Source organism: Nicotiana sylvestris, chromosome 3 (assembly GCF_000393655.2).
Source record: "Nicotiana sylvestris chromosome 3, ASM39365v2, whole genome shotgun sequence".
Classification (NCBI taxonomy): Eukaryota; Viridiplantae; Streptophyta; class Magnoliopsida; order Solanales; family Solanaceae; genus Nicotiana; species Nicotiana sylvestris.
Window position 1 is genome coordinate 158,442,823 of NC_091059.1, and position 9,246 is coordinate 158,452,068.

The window sequence follows — 9,246 nt, forward strand, 5'->3', positions numbered from 1 at the left end:
GTGTGGTGGCATTTTTGAAAAAGAGTATCTTCACGAGGTTTGGCACTCCACGTGCCATAATTAGTGACGGGGGTTCTCATTTTTGCAATCGGGCTTTTGACTCTCTGCTAGCCAAGTATGGGGTAAATCACAATGTAACCACTCCTTATCATCCTCAAGCGAGTGGCCAAGTTGAGCTGTCCAACCGTGAGATTAAGAGTATTTTATCCAAAACTGTCAATGCAAATAGGACTGACTGGTCGAAGAAGTTGGATGATGCTCTTTGGGCTTATCGTACAGCTTTCAAGACACCGATTGGTATGTCACCGTATCGGTTGGTGTTTGGGAAGGCTTGTCATCTTCTGGTAGAATTGGAACATAAAGCTATGTGGGCGCTGAAAAAGTTGAACTTAGAATGGGATGTAGGTGCAAATCTTCGGGTGGAGCAATTGAATGAACTTGATGAGTTTAGGTTTCATGCTTACTCCAACTCGTCCTTGTATAAGGACAAGATGAAGTACCTTCATGACAAGTATGCCAGAGGGAAGGAATTCAAAATGGGTTATATGGTTCTTCTTTTCATTTCCCGGTTAAGGTTATTTCCGGGCAAGTTGAAGTCCAAGTGGAGCGGCCCTTTTGAAATGGTTGGGATAACTCCCTTTGGTGCCATTGATCTCAAAAATAAAAATGGTGAAGTCTTCCGAGTCAATGGGCATCGCGTCAAGCATTATTTGGGAAAGATTGATGACAGCCACGTGGTGGCGCGCATTCATTTGAAATGACTATGATGGTAACATGCGTCGTGCCGCGACGTTAAATCAGGCGCTTCGTGGGAGGCAACCCATGTCTTTTTCCTTTTCTTTGTTTTTCTGTTGTAGAGTAGTATTTTTGAGCTGATAATTTGTGAAGTGTTGCAGGGATTTTGTTGAACCAGTGCAGGGAAGAAGTACAAAAAAATGATCAATCCATAGAAATTGCCCCACGCGGCCGCGCATCAAAGCAGTGCGGTCCGCGTGGGCTGAGTAGTCAAAATGTGACTAAAAGAAACCAGCGCGGACCGCGGCCATTTTTGTGCGGCCGCGCTGGTAGGCAAGCTGAAAGCCCCAGGGTTTTTCTATAAATAGAATCCTTGGGCCTCATTTGAACCTTTTCGCAAATTTTCATCTGGAGCTCTAAATTTTCACTGTTCATCCGCACTCCCTGCTCATTTAGTCGATTTTTTCACTAATCCCTGGTAACAAATCTTGTTCATTTCATGCATAGCCTAATTTTTTGTTTCTTCTCATTACTCTCTACTAGTATAACTTCTTATTTTCATTTTTTCTTCTTAATGACTGTTAGTTTGGATTTCTATTGTTTAGTGAGACTTAGGGGCATAAATCCATGTAATTAATTGAGTAGGGACACTGAGGGGTCAAATTTCGATCAAAATGGGACTTAAAGAGAAAACATTTTCCGCCTCAGTTAAATCTGCCCTATGCGGCCACACAATAATTTGTCGCGGTCCGCGTGTTTTTTTTGTGTGCTATGATGAATCGCCTACATGCGGTCCGCGTGACATTTCTATAGGGTCCGCGTGAGTCCAGCGCGGCCGCGCATCAAAACAGTGCGGACCGCGTGTGAAAAGTTCAGAGAAATCACCATTTTGGCAGTTCACCTGTGCGGTCCGCGTCCATCTCTATGCGGTTCGCGTTGAAGTTACGCGGCCGCAACGCAAAACAGTGTGGACCGCGTTGGTTCATTCAGAGAAACCCTTGTGTGAATCAGTAAACTGCGCGGACCGCGTGCCTTTTGGTGCGGTCCGCGTTCCTCTGTCTGTGAAACTGTGTCTGCAATTCTTTCATTCAACTGAACTGTCCATTACATATTATGTGCTTTTACTAACAATGCTAGACATGTCCTCCTTGCATACAATGGTTCAAAAACATGTGGCTAAGAAGCGAACGGGGAAACAAATACAATCCGGGAGAGGTGGTTCCTCCCGTGGGGGAAGGGGAAAAGGAATTGGAAAGCTAAATCCTAAGACCAGGGAAGCAGATAAAGCTACATCTCACTCCACGGGGAGTGAGTATGCTCCATTGTCACACCTCCTTTTTACGCACCCGCGAGGGTGCAAGGGAATTTTTCCAATTAAAAGACAATCGAGACGGGATTGGTTTAATTATTTTAGAGTCGCCAATTGGGAGATTTAGGGTGTCCCAAGTCACTAATTTTAATCCCGAATCTAGGAAAAGAATGACTCTATATTACAGTCTGCGTACCAGAAATCCGGATAAGGAATTCTGTTAACCCGGGAGAAGGTGTTAGGCATTCCCGAGTTCCGTGGTTCTAGCACGGTCGCTCAACTGTTATATTCGGCTTATTTATCTGATTTTAAATACAATTATGAACCATGTGCAAATTTTATCTTTTAACCGCTTTTGTCATTATTATTATTTTTACGAGAATTGCAATGTCGTGAAAACATATCTCGAACCACGTTACATCAATGTACCCGTGGTTATCGATATATCTCGACTCGGTTGAGATTTGGATTTGGGTCACATAAATTTGCACCCGAATTAAGGAAAATAAATTGTTAAAGGCGCGCCTAAAGCAACTAGCGTCTTGTTATTTTGGGGAAAGTCGTAAAAATTCGTTAAACGGCACATCCTGAATTCTAAATACTTTAATATATACATGCATCTAGAGGGCCTCGCAGCTTTGTACATTTTGTTTGTCGAGGCTCGTCTCGTTCTATTTTTAAAAGGAATTTGTGACGTCATGGACATCCATCTCGAACCACGTCACAATCAATGTACCCATGATTAGAAAACACATTTCGAATCCGTCGAGATTTGGATTTGGGTCTTATAAATGCACACCCGAATTTAAGAAGGTAAAATTATTAAATACGCGCTTAAAGAGGCTATCGCGTTATTATTCAGGGAGGGTCGTGAGATTTGCTAAACGACCCACCTTAGGGACTGAATGCTTCAACATATATATATTTAACAAGGGCCCCGCAATTTGTGCATTTTTCTTTATTTTTTGTCGAGGCTCATCTCGTCCTTATTTTAAAAGGATATCCTATAGCAACTACGTTTCTTGTTGCGTTTGTCTCTACTAATTGAAAACAATAGATAACCCTAGTTAATTACATGCTTGCAAGTTATCTATACAGAATTCCGAGTGCTTGCACAAAATCAGAAGCACGGCCACGTACACAGTTGGCCGAGAAAAAATTAAGGGCCCAAATCCAGCCCATGCGTGATGGACCAGACCTGGGCCATTGTTTGTTCGATGCAGGCCTGCTTGGTCTGTTTCGACCCGTGCTCGACCTTCGTGAGGTTGAGATTGCAGTCTCCGTGTTCTTTGTCTTAAAACATGGTTTACCAGTTATATGAAGCAGTTTATCAAAAAGGAAAGAACTTAACTAGTAGAGTACGATTTTCATGCTTGGCCTACATTAAAGGACATACTACAAAGTAAAACTAAGTCTAAGATACAACCTATTTCATTGGGAATATTTTCACCTATCAGCATACATATATAAACTATCATTCAGCTAATCTATATTGATATACACTGGGCATACAGGCTACTTCTATTGTCAACACAGGAATGAAAATTATTATACAGTACATGATATCTAATGTAACAATCTATGTATGAAAGTCAACTTCAGGTCTTTTCTTTTTGTATTCATGCTCAATTTTCCAATTACATTTGACAGTGTATTGGTTGTGTACCTGGTATAGAGGACAAAAGAAGAAAGGAATGATCAGCTGGGCAGTATGCAACAAACACAGCAACAGTAGATACACAGCAACAACACAGCAACAAACCAACAACCACAAGTGTTTTCCACAGTCCACAGACAACCAGCAACAGTTTCCAGAACAAAGAAAAACCAACAGATGGTCGAGCACCAAACAAGTAATCCCAGAAAAGAGTAGTGAAACAACAGAAATAACAGAGTATTCGATGCAGCAACACCAGCAGTTCAACAATCACAAGCAGCTCAATCAGGGCAAACAACAGAACTTGGCCAAGACAGCTTGACCAATATGAATTCTTCTGTAGTTTTCAGACAGTGTTTGGTTACAGTGTTTCTGGAAATTTCCTTATATTTTTTCAGTTTTCTTCAACTCACAAGACCTCTCTCAAGACTAAAATTTCCAGCCTTTCTCTTCCTCCCCTTTTTAAGTTCTGAAATAGCCTATTTATAAGCCAAACAACCAGTGCAGTCAAGCTGCCTGGATTCTGCCCTTTGCAGACTGCCCATACCCTTTAAACCCCATGCCTAAGCATCTTTTTGATGCCAGCCATTTGTTCCCCACGCCTGGCTTATTCCTTTTGTTCAAGAGTATGGGTTCATTTAAGTATTCATTTTAAACCCCATACTCTTGTGTCTTGTTCCCCATTGGCATTAGTTTAATCCTAAATTAGTACCCTACTTGTCCGCTCATTTAAACTAAGTTTTTCTGTTCTTTTCAAACCCCAGACTACCCCTGTTAGCCCTTGATTATTACTGTCCTGCCTCACTGCAGCATTAGGGCATTTTGAACTTCTGAAAGTTCAAATTCAGAACTGCCCATGGGCTGAATCTTTTCAGTCGTTTTGCAACACAAACAAACCCATTTCAAACAGTGTCGGGCATTCAGTTAGTGACATGGTTCGATCAGTCATGTGACATTATTAGTTCATTTGATCAATTAGTTATAGAAAACTAATCGACGATGTTTATCGAGTCGACTATACTAAATACAACAGGTAATAATCAATCGTTCACATAAACAATACGTACAGGGACCCAAAGGGCATCAGACAACTTTTGTTCAATTACTGGGAACCTATATGAATTATTTATGCGACGACTATCCTAATCGAACATGTATATCACAGAATATATTCAGAACATACACAGAAAACAATCGACCAAAAAAAAGGTCTTTGACAGAGATGGAAGAAATTAAGAAAATTATCAGACAATAACACACAGTCACAACAAAGCATGCTAACAACTCAATCAAAATTAAAACAAAGAGAAGGGAAAACTTACTGAAAAAGTTTAAACCAAACTGACCCAAATCCGACTTAGCTTCGACCATTTGAGGCCGAACAAACTTTAATCAGGGTGTTCTCACACGAGAACACCTTGATTAAGGTCTATTAGACCTCAAACCCCTGTTAAGACCGGCCGGATTCCAAGGCTATTCGTGTTCTAGGTTTTGGGTCTTCAGATCTTGTTTTTTGGGAGTTGTAGGTAGATTCGGACCAAACCAAGCCTGGTTTGGTCACGAGGGAGGTTAGGGGAGTGTCTGGTACGAAGATGGTGAGGTTTGGTATAGGTCCGGGTTCGACTCGAATCTTCAAATGAAGATTCGAGATGAAGGAAGGTGATTCGAGGCTAGGAGGTAATAGATCCATGTTCAGGAGAGTGAGGGGTTCCTAGGGTATTCAGGAGGTGGTCATCGACGTTCATGCCGCCGGGTTCTGGTGAAAGGGAAATCAGGGCGGCTGCTAGGGTTTGGGGGGGTTTCAGTGTTTGGTGAAGACGATGAGTGGAAGGGGGGTTCAGATAGGGGGCGCGGGGTGTTAGGTTAGGTTTATATATGGGGAGGGTGATTCAATCCTGGCCGTTGGATTGATTACAATTGATGGTCAAGATTGGGGAAGCTTAACAATCCGGTGCCGTTTGGTTAAGTAGGGGGTCGGTTAAAATGGGAATGGGTTGGGTCACGAGGGCCAATAAGGGCCATCAGATCAATGGAGATGAATGGCTCAGATTAACCATCCCTAAAACGACGTCGTTTGGGTCCGTACTTGGGCAGGCCGGACTTGGACTGGACTGGTGTGCCGGTTTTGGGCCTATTTTTGTTACATTTCTTGGGCCCAAACTGATTTTCATTCACTCTTTTCTTTTGTTTTTTTCTAATTTTAAAACCAAAAATGAAATAATAAAAACAATGAAATTAAAACAAACAACAATGTAACATTTTAACACAATTATCACAAAAATATTTAAGTTAAATCACAACCTAGAACGAACGATGCATATATATATATTTTGAATTTTCTTTCAACGACCGAATTACGATTTGATTACCATGACAGACGTACTTTGTATTTTGATCAATAAGATTAAATACAAAATGGACCGAACCACAAATGACTAGCAGTACATGTCATGAAAAATTGAAAATTTGCACAGAGAGGTCACTGGTCACTATTTTTGTTTTCTTTTGGAGTGATTGTCCATGAAGCAAAAATCACGTGCTTACAGCTGCCCCTCTTTGCACGAAAACACGCAGGGTTTTCGCGCAAAGATAAAGCGGGAGATTTTTGCTCGTCCGAGTACTCCGTGTGAAGCATTTTTTGAAAAAGATTTGACCGAACCTTTGCTTCAGAGGTTTCCTACATATCCTGGGCTAAACAGTAATCATGTCAATGTAGTTCTGGAAATTTTGGTAGCTGGGACTACCATGTGAATGTAGTGCTCGCTGTTGTTGTGCGCTGTTGCATGCTGCTGCAGGATTCTACCGCTCTCCGATCTCCTTGTTACAATGTTCTGAAAGGAAAAACAAGAAGCTAAGCTAGAATATGGATCATGAGATCTCATCTATCCTCGACTTGTTCTTGTTGCCTTGCTTTCTTGTCTACTAGCGCTTTCCTCCGATGCCTTTATTTTGTGAACTTGGGGGATGATACTGGTCCTTCGCCTTTTCTGAATGTCAGTTTTCATCACTTCGCTTGATCCGCTGGGAACATGGCCCTCTTATTTAAACCTTTCAATGGTTTCTTCAGTGGTATGGCTTTCTTCACCAAAATTGTTATGTTGGGCATGCTATAACACTCCCCAAACTGCTTCTTTTGAGACGCGTTCCTTCTTCCTTTTGAATCGCGCGTTTGCCTTTGCAGCCTTCTGCTTCTTGATGCTGGGGTTTTTATTGTTTCCTGCTTGGGGATCTCTGTTATAACCTTCCGCCTTCAGGTGGGGTTACTGATTCCAGAATCTAGAGCTGAAAAGTATTCCCGCATTTTACTGGTGGGCGACCTATAACTTAAATGTATTCCCGCATTATACTGGTGGGCGACCTAGAACTTAAATGTATTCCCGCATTATACTGGTGGGCGACCTAGAAATTAAATGTATTCCCGCATTATACTGGTGGGCGACCTAGAACTTAAATGTATTCCCGCATTATACTGGTGGGCGACCTAGAACTTAAATGTATTCCCGCATTATACTGGTGGGAGACCTAGAACTTAAATGTATTCCCGCATTATACTGGTGGGCGACCTAGAACTTAAATGTATTCCCGCATTATACTGGTGGGCGACCTAGAACTTAAATGTATTCCCGCATTATACTGGTGGGCGACCTAGAACTCAAATGTATTCCCGTATTATACTGGTGGGCGACCTAGAACTCAAATGTATTCTCGCATTATACTGGTGGGCGACCTAGAACTTAAATGTATTCCCGCATTATACTGGTGGGCGACCTAGAATATGTATTCCCGTATTATACTGGTGGGCGACCTAGAACTTAAATGTATTCCCGCATTATACTGGTGGGCGACCTAGAACTTAAATATATTCCCGCATTATACTGGTGGGCGACCTAGAACTTAAATGTATTCCCGCATTATACTGGTGGGCGACCTAGAACTTAAATGTATTCCCGCATTATACTGGTGGGCGACCTAGAACTTAAATGTATTCCCGCATTATACTGGTGGGCGACCTAGAACTTAAATGTATTCCCGCATTATACTGGTGGGCGACCTAGAACTTAAATGTATTCCCGCATTATACTGGTGGGCGACCTAGAACTTAAATGTATTCCCTCATTATACTGGTGGGCGACCTAGAACTTAAATGTATTCCCGCATTATACTGGTGGGCGACCTAGAACTTAAATGTATTCCCGCATTATACTGGTGGGCGACCTAGAACTCAAATGTATTCCCGCATTATACTGGTGGGCGACCTAGAACTTAAATGTATTCCCGCATTATACTGGTGGGCGACCTAGAACTTAAATGTATTCCCGCATTATACTGGTGGGCGACCTAGAACTTAAATGTGTTCCCGCATTATACTGGTGGGCGACCTAGAACTTAAATGTATTCCCGCATTATACTGGTGGGCGACTTAGAAATTAAATGTATTCCCGCATTATACTGGTGGGCGACCTAGAACTTAAATATATTTGAAATTGTTTCCCCGTTCTTCCGAGAATTGTTTTTTGACAATTGGCGGAAAGTTTTCTGCCGCGGTTTTTGGTGATTTCCCTGGCGTTGCGTCTTGCTGCTAACATTAATCCTTTGTTTTCCTGTAGCAAACAAAAAGGAGTTAGTTAGTTTCAATCGTGGTGGGAGGAGGTGTCCTTCTGGCGGATGATTTTTCCTCTCTTCCCCTTTTTCTTGCTCTATGTCCCCATAATTGGTTGGGTGGACAAACTTGCTTGCTGGGGGTTTCTGGCCTGCTGGGGGCTGGTTTTCAATTTATCCCCCTTCCTGCTTTCTCTTTAAGTACATGCTGTGGGAGTCTGCTTCTACTCTCGAAACCACTCCCTTTAGGAGCTTACTTCCTCCGAAACTGCAAGGCACGATCATTGCATTGCCTGGGACCGGCCTTTATGACTGTTTGTGTTATCCTGCATTGGATGAATTCCCCTTCGGTCTCTGGTAGTAAGCTTTGAAAAATCCTTTTCAAGACAAATTTTAGGAAGAGAAATAAAAGATAGAAAAAGGTGAAAATCTTTCTGAACCAATATTTGGTGGGAGAAGAAACTCAGAAGAACTTATCTGGAGGACATGACTGGTCCCCGTGATCATGACGTGCACCATAGATTCCCGACCCAGTCTAGTTGTATCAATCGATTTGCCCGATGGTCTGACTTGCTGGGGATGATAAATGAGTGTCCATTTCGTTGCGAATGTGGTTGCTTTTTTGTTGATCTGTCTTGTCGCCTCATAGTGCCCTTCGAGGGGTTTTCACTAATGAGACTCTCTCTTTTCTCTCATCTCCCGGCGCCTTATGGTGCCTATGAAGGTTTTCACCGATAAGACTCTCTCATTTTATATCTCTCATCTTGCGTCGCCTTTCGGTGCCTGTGAAGGTTTTCACCAATAAGACTCTCTCTTTTTATTTCTTCATTGAGGAATCGGGGTGTTGTCGATACGACCCTCTCTTTTGGAGATTCCTTTGACCACCAATTCATTCCCAGTCTTATGATCTCTTCTTTGCTGGGGATCAGTGTATTATTCTCGGCTT